The following is a 16288-nucleotide window of genomic DNA, read 5'->3' as shown; positions in this document are numbered from 1 at the left end:
TATATATATATATATATATATTCTCTTAATTCAAGGAATAGAGGGATTTGTTCTAATAGTGTTTGTAAACAGGATATCATGTCTGCATCTTGTACAACAAATAGCCACTAGGAAACCAGTATGCAATGTTTTAATTATTGGACATGTCCTACCAATTCGATTTGAAACTGTCTCATTGCTATTTATTTCTCAATACAGTTATGGAAAAAATAAAATTAAAAAAATAGGCTTCTCTCTTCTTACATAATTACTGGAGAGCTAGAAAAATTATAATGAAAATGAAGATTAAGTATATAACTGAGTGTTAGAAAGGAAACCAAAAAGAGGAGAGCAGGATCATGACAAAATGAGGGTGAGTAAAAAATGAGAAGACAGAAAGAGGAAGAGCAAAACCAAAGCAGAGTAAGGAAAATGTGACAACACTGTATATACTCTTGTGTTCTATATACTAGCAGAAGGCTTTATGCTTTAATGAAGAATAACAGATACTCAAATGACCTTGTGGTAAGAACATATATAACAGCATGTCTCTGTGAAAGCTGGCTCACATGAGTTATAGCTTGATTAGAGTTTCTTCTTTTGTAGATTTCATTCCTACAAAAGCTGCCTCAGAACCTCTAGTATGTGGAGTGTACACTCTCATGCAGACATATTGAATGGAGCTATCTACATGTGATGGGTTAGTAAGGTATCCAAACTCAAAGCTAGCTGAATGGTAAGTCCCTTACACAATATGCAAACACACAATACATGTGAGAATACAATTATTTGATTAATGATCATCTCTTACCACTGTAACATGTGATCTTCCAGGGCATCTACAGATAAAATTTTGAATGTAATTACAGAGGCTACTGATACTCCCTGAATCCCATCCATTCCGTGAACAGATATTAATTATTTGGCATAAAATAGACAACACAGTAACAATAGGTTATAGTAATAAATCAGGCTTGGTTCCTGTTCTTGAATCATTTGCCTTGTCCCTGGCACTCTCATATTTCTACTGGTAAGAATATTTGTTTCAAGGTTTAAGTAGAGACTTAGCAAAATTTGGCATTTGGTTGTGAGAGTGGGAGTGGTACACTTTTTGTAATTGTTTTTGTCCACTGACATAGCAGGCTAATAAAACACTAGCATTTCAAGGAAATTAGCTATTTTTAATCTCTTATAAATGTCATATAACCTATGTAGCCAACCTAAAATAGAAGTGCAAGGCACAACTGGCTGTCCAAATGAACTGATGAATTATTAATATTTAATTGCTAATCCTCAAAGGACACTAGAAACACACATTCATATCAACTTGGAAAATAAAGATCTAACTACACAACCTCACCACAAATTAAAAGAAGTTTGTGTGGGAAGAAAATATGTGAACTAGCAAGAGAAAAGTAAGTTTTTATAAAGTCTAACTAATCACTTAATTAAGCAATGATGATAGTAAACAACTGAGTAGGAAAGAGAAACTTGTTCTGAAACACATAAAGTATCCTTTGCCATAAAGACCTCATACACACTAAGCACATATTAGGTTACCTAAATGTTTGTTTTCAGATTACTTATACCAGATATAGTATATGTTTTCCTTTTTATCTCATTGAAATCATATTAGATGTGAATAATATAGCAAGAAGTTTTGGGAACTATAAAATATTTAAGACTGTGATAAAATCATTGTATGCTAAAATATTCTGAATGCAGTACAAGAGGCCATTAGTGAGCACTTTTATAAAGGAAAGAAAAAAAAAATACTACCAAGAAAAGAGTTTCTTCCTAAATGTTAGACTATTAACTGAGATTAAATGGAAATAGAGTAGATAGAGGGAATAACTTTACTTAGGAAGAGTTGATGAATAAAATTACAAACAATAGGAAATATCAATAAACTCAAAGGCTAATATTTGAAAAAATAAAAGAAAACCTTTGCCAAGATATCTTTAGAACAAACTAAAATAACAATAAAGATGAAATAAATAGAAACAAATGCAAATATTTTAAAATATTAAGTATTTTCAGGGTGCTATAAAATTAATTTGTGTATTCTTAAAATTACACACCTTGGACAAATTTCTGAAAAATATCATCATCTATAAGATAAAGTTGAAAATCTTAATTAAACAATGATTTTTCCATAACCTGTGGTCATACATACAGTAGGCTTTACAAATTTCCAAGAAACAATTCTCATCCAAATGAAACTTAGAAAACAAAATAAGAAAAAGTGCTGCCATATTTCTTTAAAAAATCTGTAATAACCTTGCATTATGAAATGAAAGGACAGTACATTAAATAAAAATGATAATCATGCTGCATTAATTATATCATATATAATAATTTGTAATAAAATATTAATATATACCAAGTTTTCATGAAATATATTACGTCTTAAAAAATTAATCCCTAACAAAACATTGTAAAGATAATTTCACATTAGAAAGTCAAGTTATATAATTTAAAATACAGTGAACGGTGACTGAACTATTTCAGAATTAAGAATATAAAAGATTTTGAAGTTTAAAACATGTGACCATTAGGTACTTGTAATAAATATAATTTTAAAGACATTACCGTAATAATTATCATGTACAACTTATAAGTCAAGAAAGCCTCTGTCATTAATATACTGCATTACATATCTTCACTTTTTAATATGCATATTAAAAACAAAAAATAAACTTGATATGAAAATATTTAAAGAACATAAGAAAATGTGGTATTTTGTACATGAGTAGATCTACATCAGAAAATGTAAGAATATATTGAAGTGAAGTATTAGATTTCATAAGAAATCCACTCACTTTCTGTATTTAAAAACTTTAGGCCAGGGAAGTGGCTCAGTAAAATATTCGCTTCCCTGAAAAGTTCAAGGGCCTGAGTTCAGTACCTGGTTCCACACACAAAAAAAAAACTCCTTTATTTAATTAATGATATTGCTATATATGTTGATTATACACTCAAATTTAAAAATACTTATTAACAATACCAACAAAATTATACTAAGCATTAAATATAAAATTATATAAAACAACAGTGGGTAAGTATGTACACATTTTTGAAGAATGTGCGATTTAACTTTAGAAAATAATTTCAGCATGCCATTTAATAAAAAATTACCATATTGATGCTAATTCCCTGAAAAGTGATCTCAGATGATAATGTCCTTGCAACAAAAATCCAGACAGGATTAGATGATGCTTAGGAGGCTGAGTTTAAAATGAAGAAATTGCTAAGAATTATTAGCTTATTTCTAAAGGAAACATATTAGATAACGAATTTTTTCCTATCAAATATAATAACTTTATAAAGCAAAAGTCATTAAAATTATGTTAAATGTCACAGTAATAATCAAATGTGTTAATGGGAACAATATAAACTCTGGAAAGAAATTCATGCATTGGAAAAGAAATGTCAATGAATTTATCAGAATGAAATTTCTGTAAGTAAATTACTGGTGTTAAAATAATAGTTCACTCCTTACTGATTGTATAACTGACATTGGAGAAAATATTTTACATCCCTTTGCATGATTTCCTGTATAGAAAGGAAATAATGAATATGTATTTCATGACATGTAATAAAGTCAGAATGATATAATTCGAGTACAATGGGTAACACCATTATGTATGTTGGTTGTTAGCCATTATGGGAGTACCTAGTATATGGCAGGAAGTGAGGGGCATTGGAGATTATCTATAAAAGGATGTGTTGTACAATAAATTACATTGAAAGAATTCAGAATATAAAAATAGAACTATATTTTTAAAAATTATATCATAACCTTTCCTCCATTCTAAGTAGTCATGAAAATGTATAAGAAAACAATGGTCCCTACCTCAATTATATCCTATGTACAAGAAAATATAGGCCATTCTCTTGATTATTCCATAACAGGAAAATGTTTATAGAAAAGACAAAAAATGTATACAAGATACAGTAATAGTTAGGATAGATATAATCACTATTTTCTCTTAATTCAAGAAGAAGAAAGATTTGTAATAATTGTATTTAGACAAGATGTCATATCTGATCTTGTACTATAACTACTATAAAGATAACAATATGCAGTGTATTAATTATTATAACTATCCTACTAATGTGTTTTGAAACTGTCTCAATGCTGTTTCTTTCTCAGTAAAATGAATATAAAAAATTGAAATCAAAATAGAAATTTTCTGTTAAGACAAAAGATATCATTAACTAAATGTAATTATAAGCACTGACTTGGAAAAGATATTTATGATTTATGAAAAGGAAAATCAGCATAAAATTTTGAAAATATATAAATCATATGAAGTCAAAGAAGTACTTTGTCTAATAGATTTATGACCACAAAGAAGAAAGAGTTCACAGAAGACAAATGGAAGCCAAATAACTCAGTAAATGTGCACATATCTGTTCATATTCAGAGAACTACAAATGTTAGATCCAGGATATTCCATACCTATCAATGTACCAAAAGTCTAAAACCTTGCCAGTGCCTGCTATATTAGTCAACTATTTATCACTGGGACAAAATGCCTGACATACTCAACTCAGAAGAAAAAAAGGTGTCATTTGGTTCACAGCTTCCGAGCTTTTGATATAAGAGATAGGGTGTGGCAAAGCTGGCTGGAGGGAATGAGTGGGATTTGTCAATGACAAGATCCTAGGCAACATGAGGATCCAAAATGCAGAACTTCTCGCCACTTGCCATGAGTTGTGGATGGCCTAGACAAGAGAGGCCCTCAGGGAAAGCTACTATTATATTTAAGCTTGCATGGTAGCCCCTGTTGTGTTTCTCTGACTGGGACTGGGTTTGTACTTCTGGTTTTTCTGTGACCCTCTTTTTATTTGGGCAAGTTCACTCTGCAGAGCTAGTTGCTTCTCTGCTCATTTATGTCACAATTTTCAAACAACTTTTAGCCCTGCTTTTTTTCTGTATTTGGGTCAGTGTCTACTGGTTTTATAGGGTCTCCTATGTAGACTGGACTCATAGTGATCCTTCTGTTTTCAGCCTCCCAAGCACTGGGATTACAGGCACCCACCACCATGCCCAGTCTCAATCGCTGTCTCAGTATTCCCCAGGGGCGGGGCCAGCACAGCATGCCGGGATTGAACCTTAGCCGCTGCTCTCTGGCTAAGCAGGTGCTGTAGTCCACTGAGCTATCAGGCTGGCCCTTTTAGCCCTGTTTTTGCCTTGTATCACCCAATTCTTTGTTCCAGGTAAAGCAAATCTGTAATATTTGATTGGCAAAGGTATTTCTTATGAAACTACCCTGTAATTCTTTCAGTTCATCATTGACTAACTCCACAGCAGAACCATAATTGTAAAAGGACATGGCAGGAGAAAACTCACCCCATGAGCACCAGAGAGCAGAGAGAACAGGAAAAACCCCAAAAGTTTTACCTCTCAAAAACACTTACACAGTGCCATCTGCTTGAACAAGGCTCCAGCTCTTTATAGCTCCTTTAACTATGAAAACATCAGTGGCCTAATTCATTGATGAAACTAGTGCCTCAGTAGCTAATCACCTTCCAATGGGCTGCCTGTAAAGATATGAAACTTCTGCAGACATTTTGGATCCAAACAATGCTACAAACTTTTGGGGAGATTATGGACGAAATAGATTCTCTTAGATTGATAATGGATTAAAGAGTTAGTAGAGACACTACAAATATCATTTTTTTCAGTAACCAATAAAGATAAATGTGTGAATTCCCTAAGATACAGCACTACCCTTACCTGATATATTTCCACCAACCTCTCCATGAAAGACAAACAAAATTGTTTCATAGCACATTATTGTTTGAATGGTGCATGTTCTGACACAATCACGTATGAAACCCTTACCTTCTTGTCCATAGAATGTGACTGTATTAAGGACTGGCCAGATAGCTCAGGGGACTAAAGCACTTGCTTAGGCATATGCAGGGACTGAGTTTGATCCTTGAGCTACCATGCTGGCCCAGTCCCCCCAAGTGCACTGATACAACCATTGAGACTCGATGAGGTGGCACACACCTGTAATCCCAGCACTTGGGAAGTTGAAAGCAGGAGGATCACTATGAGTCCGATCTGTGTAGTGAGGCCGTGTAAAACCTGTACTGAATACATAAAAAGAATGTGAATGTATTTGAACTTAAGAGCATTTTCAAAAGTGAATGCATTAAAATAAGGACATTAAAGCATACCCTAATTCAATATGACCAGTGGGCATTCTTTTTGCTAACACTTTTGAAAACAGGACATGCAGATATACAGACACACACCAGGAATGCATGAACATGGAGAAGACCATACAACAGCACATGGCAAGTACTGTTATACAAAAGAAAATGTGACATATCTTTGAAAAAATAAAAAAGTTTGTGGATGCCCTATTCTGACTGCTGGTTTCTACAACACCAAGAAAATAAATATCTAGTAAACAATAACCCTGTCTGTATTATTTAGTTATGGAAGCCTCAAGAAATAAATACACTAGCATATATCCCATCTGCACATAGAAAAATAGTCATGTTTTGTGTTTTTTTTTTACTGGGAAACTGTCATGTGTTGGAAGCTTAGTTCCTAGCACTGTACTGTGGGGAACAGGTACAACTTTAACAGATGGAGTTTGTGGAATATAATTGGGTCATTTAGATTTTATTCCCTCAGGAGAGATTTTTTTCAATAACTTCATTGAGAAACAAATAGCAATAAGACATGTTCAAATCCGATTAGTAGGAGAGTTTCAATGATTAATACATCGCATATTGTTGTCTTAGTGGTTATTCGTTGTACAAGATGCAAACATTACATCCTGTTTGCAAACACTATTAGAACAAATCTTTCTATTCATTGAATTAAGAGAATGTAGCTGTATCTATCCTATTTTGAATATACAGATACAAATTGGTCCCTCATTTGTATCCCCTTTTTTTTTTAGTTTTATCAGAGAAGGAAATTCCTATATATTATAAGTGTGGGAATTCAGCAAAATATTACAATTTAGTCCAGTAGTTCATAACAGTAGTGGGTTTTACATAAGACTGGCAATGTCAGAAGTTGTCGACTTAAGCCTTTTACAGTTCAACATATTTATATGGCTTTACTTTTTATAGTTGTCTGCTGGATGATTAAGACCAAGATGAGGCAGATCTGTATAACAAGAAATGTAGCTTTTGTATCTTATAAGGTCAGTCAAATCCCCTCAGGATTTATCCTGAAACCCTGTACTGCACTGTGTAGATCCTTTATCAGTGTCAGCCTTGTGGATGAGTCATGGCCATTGCTTGGCCAATTTGCTCTCTGTGAGAGAGAATGAGAGAATGAGAGAATGAGAGTCTGAGAGTATGTTTTCTGTCCATGTCACTTTCCATAGGCACACTCTACGTCATCAATCCCTTCCCTCTGTGGCTCCATAATCTCCTTGATCAGAAAATTTGGGACAAAACTGAATTACATGATGTTACAATACAGAATCACCTGTGTCCTGAGATTTACTGACCTTGAAAGGCTAGGTCCAAAATGTTGGCTGTCCATGCAGCCCTCCTTTTTCTCCAATTTTTGGTCTGCAACCTTAGATTATTAACCCTCCAGAAGAAAAGCTTATTGTTATTACCCTACAACCTAGGCAGTTGAGTTTAACCTCACTATCTGCCTGAATATCAAACATTTTAGGCGTGACATGAAAGAGATATTTTTTATCAAGCATTGATATGTTAAACTTTAAGTCCTTACAGAATATGAAGAAAAAAAAATTAAAAAATAGGAATTATCAATTACATATTTTTACACAGAAGTTAAATTATATATATATATATATATAGATATATAGATATATATATATAATTATTTTTTTGGCAGAACCGGGGATTGAACTCAGGCCCTTGCACTTACCAGGCAAGTGCTTATTCCACTGTGCCATCTCCCCAGTCCTCAGGGAAGATTAATATTGATCTGAAATGTGTTCAATCAGGCAATATATAGTAGTTACAAAATTTGGCCACACCTCTATCTCTTTCTTTCTGTGACCAGATGTGAGGGGTCTCTTTAGACAGGCAGCTGTTTCCCCTTCTTCTTCATCATCCTGTGATTGGGTTTTAGAGGGAATTCTCACCAGAGTTGGCACAGGTGATGCTGCCAGATACTGAAATTTTAACTCCCAGTACTGTAAGATAAGAAAATGCATAACATACTTAGCTTTGGGTAGTTCAACATAACAACAGAAAATGGAGTAATCTACACATATACAAAAACATTGAAATATACAAACAACCGTACATCAACATGGAGTTATAATAATGTGTAAATTACTCCTGAGAGGTGATGATGCATGATGCTTAATGAGCCAGGAAAAATTGTAATTTTATTGCTTACTATGGTACCTATATGAGAACAGTTAAAGTTATTTATTTTTCTCTGTGTATTAGATTCCTCAATGTACCATGGATGTAAAAGTGGGGATTTGAGAATTAAGTGTGTCAATGCATATATAGCTCCTAGTAAAGCCTCACTTCCCCTAAGCTCAATGTAAATATTAATATAATCAGTAAACTTTTATATTCCTGTGAATAATATAAGGGACTTAAAATGAAATTGGAATCTAATTAGAATTAATATTTTCTTCTGCAATATTTTACTTTATTAGAAAAATCTGACTCAAATGTATCAAAAGGTTTTCATTTGAATGAGTTAAATCGGTGTTTGTAATATCACCCTCTGTACTTTTCTGCATGTTTGAAGTACATTATAACTTCTAAAAAGAAAAGACAAAGTCAATTCAAACATTAAAATGTCTATGAAGTAATAACTTTTGGCTTGTATTGAAATAGTAAAAGAATCAGAATTATCCAATACCCACTGTTTCTTGTGGAATTTGGCTCAGTTCTGCAAAGCGCTAGCAAGATTTACAGAAGTCATTTGAGGCACTGAAGCAGTCTGAAACAGGCTTAGCAAAAAGACTAGACAAAGCATTATTTATTGGGCCAGAAATTGACACTGGATTCAGAGTTATAAACCCAGCAATTTACTCTCTCTAAGGGAAAAAGAAAACGAAAAAAATCATTTTAGCTTCACCAGGGGCCCTGAAGTAAAGTTTATTTCAATTCTCAATGGGGAATAACAATTGAAATATCTCTGTTGCTTTAAAAAGTCGATGAAGGCTGAGAAAATGTCAAAATACAGATGCATAAGTGTTTTAGAGGAAATCACAGAGGAAATATGGAAAACACAATTTTTGACAATGAAATAAAAGGAAATACATTTGTGGTCCAGTCAGGTAATTGGTTATTTTTTACTCATTTTTTCACTAATTGGTTATTTTTCCACCTCAGCATTTTTTTGCATGAGGAATTTTTAAAATAGGCTGTGCTGTTTTTAATATCACTGTGATAATATTCTTATTTCTGAAATTCATGGCCTTATTTCTGCAATAATTAGCAAAAGTATTATGATTCTTGTACTTTTGCACAGCTTTGATACTACACTTAACTAGTACCTACTGCTAGAGCAGAATGCAAAGAAGGCGAATGAGTTTATGACAGAACACGCACATTCCATTTTAGTAATTGCGGAAAATCACAAGGAGGAATGGTGAAGCAAACATTCTGGCCAACTCTTTTTTGGCAAAGCCTCAAGCCCAAGTGAATGTCATTGTTCAATGTAATAGTTATAATAACCATAAAAGTCCATTCAAAATCCCCAGATTAGAACTGTGGCAGAATGCATATAGTTTTCACTTTCATGATGATACTTAGAAATGAAATTATATATCATCATTGCAATGTTTCAAGTCATAAAATGGCATCAGTATTTAATGTTTGAAAACTTTTACCTTTTTCCAAAAGCAGAAGGTAGCAGAATTTGGCTAGCCATTCCTTCTCTTCTATAAACTCCTGGCAGGTATCTAGAAACCCTTTCCTATGATGACTGAGGAAAATTTGTTTAAGTACTGATTCTTCTCTCCTGAGTTTCCCAACTTAATTCAAAAAGGGAATGAAAATTCTTTTCAGCAAATCTATCCTTCTACAAATTATGCAGAAAAGTTGTATTTGTAATGAAAATGAATTTTAGTTTTCATTGAAGTGTAATTTACACTATTTTCAAACAAAATTTGAGTCATTGGTGGTTGGTAATTTTGCACAGTGTTCCTTTCAACTATAAAATCTTTTTTTTCCAAAGTCAAATAGTTAAAATTTGATTCATTCCTGTGATTCCAGCATTGAGGGTGGCTATCTTGTCTCCAAATACAAAATAGAATAAATACATACATAAAATAGAGCTGAGGATAGATCCCCAAGTTCAGATTGTACACAAGTTTGATAATCTACCTCACTGGGAAGGTTTTTTCAAATATTTTCTTCATATTCATTTCTCTGGCATTCCTTTTATTTTTATGTTACTGTAGGAGAGGAAAAGGATGGAGGAGGATTAGAGAAAGGGTAAGAGACACAGGAAGGGGAAAGGGAAGAGGAAAATGAAAAAGCAGAAGGAGAGAAGGAAGGGCAGTGGCAAATGGTTATTACCTAGGGTGCATTTATTGTGTAGAAGGGTTTTTGCTTCATAATCATGGTTTAATTTAATTTTCACTATAACTACATGAGCTAAAAGATATTAGAATTATTTTATAAGTGAGAAACCAAGTATATTCTAGAGGTTAGCTCCACAACTTCATCACCTAATAATTCTTGGGAACCATATATCAACTCCAGGTCTATTTAAATCCATTATCCTGTGCTTCTTTCCTTTACAGATCTTTGTTTGTTTGTTTGTTTGTTTGTTTGTTTTGCATTTTAGGGAAGGATCTACAGGGTGTTCAGAGTCTCACTACTAGATCAGACTCATAGTGATCTGCCTGTTTATAGCCTCCCAAGAGCTGGGATTACAAGTGTGTGCCACCACACCCAGTCTCAATTGGCATCTCAGCATGCCCCGGGGGTGGGACTGACATGGGAGGCCCGAGGATCGAACCAGCGGCCCCTGCACCTGCTTGCAAGCACTTTAATTCACTGAGCTATTTGGCCAGCCTCCTTTGAAGATCTTGAGGGTAGAAGCTAGGTCTGAATAATCCCCATTTCATTTGCAATACCTTGAAAAGAAGGAATGTTTCTTGCCTTTTTTGTCTTATGATAAGCATATACATCAGAAGGCATATTTATGATATTACTTACAATATTAAAAAATTAAACAAAAATGTCCTGTAACTTGAATATTCTTCACATAATGTAAACGCAGTATTAAAATTTTATCCATATAACTTTTCTAGTATCTAAAAATGTTACAATGTGTGTAGCAATAATAAATGCCTCAAAAGTTGAGCCATTAATTTAGTCATTGAATTTTAATTGTCAGTGTAATAATAAATGCATACTGCATTTAAAAGAAATTTGTAAAAATATTTTGATGTGGCAGAGAAAATGTATAATTAAGGTGTGAGGCTTTCAGATATTCAAATTGATATCATCAACTACAAAATTCACTCAAATTCTTTAAACTATGATGAAAATATTGTGCATGAACTTTAATGACATCCTTTTATGTCATGTTTTTTAAATATTAATAATGAATGCTTAAGCATAATTGATTGTGCCAGATATAAAATCACTATTTTTCAATTGTGTGGGACAGAAATTTCATGTTATACTAAAACTAGAGTGTCTATTAATTCTTATGAATTTCCTACATCTATTGATATGATCATATGGGTTTTGACCTTTATTCTTATGTGTTGTATTTCATTTACAGATTTTTATATGTTGAACCATGATTGAATCTCTGTGATGAAACCTACTTAGTCATAATGAATGATCTTTTTGAGTACGAGCTGTTTTCTATTTACTAATATGTTGTTGAGGATTTGTGAATTTATGTTTATTAAGGAGAACCTGCAGTTTTTTATCATTAGTTGGGTCATTATCTGGTTTTGGAATCAGTGTGATTCTGGCTTCCATAAATGAATTCAGAAGCATGCCAAGCTTTTTACTTTCTTGTTTTTTTTCTTTTTACTCTCTTTGAATTGCTTGAGAAATATAGGTGATATAACATCTGTAAAGATTTTGTAGAATTCTGCATTAAATCCATCAGGTCCTGGGCAGTTTTCTTTGGAAGACAACTTATTACTGTTTCAATTTCATTGCTTGTTATTGTGTTGTTCATTACCCAGAAAATACAATGTTGAGTGAAATTAATCAGAAACAGATAGTTAAATATTACATAGTATCTTTCCTTTGAGTAAGACATAGAATAAACAAGTAGGGGAATAGAGGGTGGGTAGAAAGGAACAAGGGGATAAATTTCTTGCAAATGAGAAGTCCAAGAAAATTTGAGTGAGAGGAGCGGGGGAGATGAAGCTGAAACAAGTAGAATTAAGATATGTCACATACAAGAACCTATTAAACTCAATAAATTCAAACATTATATGTCATAAAAGTCAAATTGAATTGATAATGGTAGCTTACCATAATAATAAGAACAAAAATATGGAAAGAGGATTTAGAGAAGGAGGGAAGGAGGGAGGTGTGAGAGAAGGAAAATAAAAAATGAAGCAAGCTTTAATGTGTATGTATACCCACCCCAAGATGATTATAAACTCCATGAATTGTAACCCATTATAATAAAAAGGTTTTTAAGAAGACAATACACTTAAAAATTTTGTACCAAATTTTTATCATGGAAGGTAAAACAATTTCTTCAATAAATGCTTGAAGGACACATCACGTCCTATCTGCTGCTGTTACTGATCTCACAATCAAGCATATCCTTGGCAGATAAACAGCTAACCAGATTTGCTTTGAAATTGTGAGGTGCTCTAAGTTGTTAATGTACTGAACACTGTTATTTAATAGCTCAGAATTATTCATCCTTGCTTGACTTTTTTAAACTGTCAGAAATGAATGAATCACATTTAATGATACATAATACCAATATTTTAATTGTTAATCTGAAATAATCAGTTCTGAAATGATGTGCAGAGCTACACTTTTAAAAATAAATGAACACAAAAGAAAATGTGATATGTTTGATAGAAAAAAATGTTTGGCACACAATAGCACTATTTAAGACCACAATATTTGCAAAGATAACTTCCATAAGAGACACCGAAATGCAATAAAATTAAAGGAACACACTTTTCACTGTGTTTTTAAAACAGGGAAACAGATGGGGGAATAATATTCTAAATTTTATATTAATAAACCATAAATCCCCAACTATTTAGGCTATTTGTGGAGTGAGGTGTTTGGGTTTTTTCTTTTTGGTTAACCAAGAGTTACTTTAAAATCCACTATTACTTTAGCTATTGTTGCTTATAATCATTCAAAATGAATACCCTGTATATCCTTCCCTAAAATACACTAAATATATAAATGAATAAATGAACTATTTTTGCATTGCATTCTTTTTCTTTGAAAACCCTGGCTCCCTACTGCACAACCATAGTGCACATGGTGAGCTAAATCATCTTCTGGCCATCGCTTAGGGGATTTTCAGGATGTTTGCTGAATCTCAAAATGTTCCTAGCCGTACTTGCACTCATTAAAGATGTAGTAATTTGAAAGTATAAATTAATCACTTAATACACAATTATCTCTGGGCAACTGACAATTGATTTGTTTATACCATAGCTTAATCTGATAAAACTGCTTTCTATCAAATAGCCACCTAAATTCTGTAAACATATGGAGAGGAACTTTTAATTGGGAAAGGGATTTTGAAGCACATAGGATTTCCAAGGAGTTAAGCGATCCTTACATATATTAATTAATGAAAGACAAAACTTACCCTCATTAAGAAGGTATTTTAAAATATTTCGTTTTTAATCAATGTTAAACTATCCTATGTTATGCAATCTGCTTTTTATTTGACATTGTCATTTAAACAATATATACAGTGTGATAAAAAACTTTGCTATTTGTAGGATTTATTACACTTGCATGATTATTTTAGCAATATGTTAGACTTCACCATCATGTTCACCATGCTTAAGAAAATGTCTGGTATATGGTAGATATTCTATAAATAATTTTCAAAAGAATAAAATTTTTATTTATGTGAAAATATTTTGACCATAAATATAGTTGGAAGAGATATTTATATAGTGCATACCAATTGGCAATATTATTTTGAAATTTCTCTGAATACTTATAAATAAAGACATTGGTATTCAGAGTTACACTTCATATTCATAGTAAATAAAATGTTTATAATTTTTGCAAAATTTGTAGTTAAAATGTCTTGTTTTTAGTCTACATTTCATACGCGCTAAGAGGGTAGATGAGAGGGTTGTTTTATTTACATGATATTACAAAAGGTAACTAACTAGTTGTCATGTGGCAGTTGTTTAACACAACACTGGTTGACTAAATCTAGGATTAAAATTTTATTGATAATACTTACCATTTATCATTTTCTCCATGTTTAATACCAAATAATTTAAATGTTTCAGGATATGCAATGTGTTCAAGACTAAAATGTCAGCTTACAAATTGAACTTTTATTTCATCTAACATCATTTGGCTGCCACAAAATTAACTCTCTATAATAATGTATGTTATCTATACAAGGTACATATAAAGAAAATTCTTCATATGACATGAATAAGAAGAACAAAAATTCTGAGCCAAAATGGAAGATAATTGTATACTTCAAATATTTCAGTATTAATTTCATTCCATTTTCAAACATATGACTTCTTCATATGCGTTTTCAAATATACAAAACCACACATACACATACACATACACATACACATACCTCTAACTTCAGTAATTAGATCATATATTGCCAAACACTTTGAGACTTTTCATCCATACAGCATGTGACAAACTAATTGAAAATTGTGACTTGTACAATAAAATTGGCTGTGTAAAACGAACATTGGTTATTCATATCCTGTATCTTATTCTAGTGTTATAGCTCATTGACAATGGTAGATACACTAGCAAATACTGATAGTGTAACGTAGTTAAAATAGTTGTGCATATAAAATATGGGAACAATTCGTTATTTTTTAGTTCAGTGATTTGAATAGAGATCATCAAAGAGTGCATGAAAAAATGACATTTTACTGGACATTAACGTAAACCTTTATCAAGGCAATTATTAGTACAGTAATAGACACTCTACGGAAAAGTCACGTGAATGCTAGTAGAGCCATAAAAGAATATAGCACCTTTGGGAGACTTGTAAGTGATTAGAAAATGTATCCTGTGACAAAGTTTCGAAGGATCTTTTATACTGAACTAAGAAATTTGAACTTCATCCAAAGGCCGATGGGGAGCTACTCTGTGTGTGACAGCTGGAAACAGAGATGATTAGCATAGTGTTCTGATGGCATCAGGTGCATAAAAGTGGATGGTGGTTTAGGGGGAAGAAACTGGATCAAAAACATCAATTTAGTCATTTTATATCACAAGTGAGCAATGACAAGTCATTTACTTGAAGAAATGTCAGTTAAAATAAAGAAAATAAAATGAAAGATAGAAAAGAGAATTACAGTGTATGCTAGAAATGATTATATTGGGTTCATAAGAGTCAATATTCCAAATTTTGTGTTATGTTCCATTTTTATTAAATTAATAATTGTTAACTAATTTCTGTGACTTTGTGCTTGGCTCTAGATGAATAAGCAGAAAGAGAAGAGAAACCTCAAGTGCCTAATTTCATCACACACAACTTGTAATCTAGTGATTTCCACCTCATCAATCTCAATGTAGATTTACCTTCTCCTAATGAACACAGTCTTAACAGAGCTTGTGTTCTGATCACAGCCCTCAATCCAGGTGAAATAAATGCAGAGCACAGCAGTACATTATCTTACCTGAAGGACACTCATTATGATGTTGAAATCTCCACCCCAGCAGGACATGGGACACATGCTCTGAAAAACATGAGAACAGGCTCAACCCATGGCTTGCCTCTTATTCTACTCAGACTGTCAGAAATAACATTTCCTATCCATCCCCAAACAACAGGTAAGCCAATAGTTCTTTGTCTTCTAGGAATTTGGATACTTTCAGCCAAAAATTCTCCAAGTGTTTAATTTGCATAGTTCAACACAATCAAGCTCTAGTCTATTGTATTATACTAGACCCAATTTCATAGACTTTATTGGTAGAAAGTTGTGATACAGCCCTGGTGACCAGTCCATTAAGATGACTAAGACATCCTCAAAGAGTGAACAGGTTTTTTTTTTTTTTTTGCAATTATCTTAGTGAAGTATTATCCAGTGCAGTCTTTATTTTAATAGTTCAACAAAAAGGCATAAGATGAACAATATAAGTATTCAAGTTGGGAAAATTGATAGCAGGCCAAAGAAGAAGAGGA

This window comes from Octodon degus, unplaced genomic scaffold (genome assembly GCF_000260255.1).
Source record: "Octodon degus isolate 3935 unplaced genomic scaffold, OctDeg1.0 scaffold00242, whole genome shotgun sequence".
NCBI classification, from domain to species: domain Eukaryota; kingdom Metazoa; phylum Chordata; class Mammalia; order Rodentia; family Octodontidae; genus Octodon; species Octodon degus.
The sequence above is the reverse complement of the archived record's forward strand: the minus strand, read 5'-3'. Positions refer to the sequence as shown.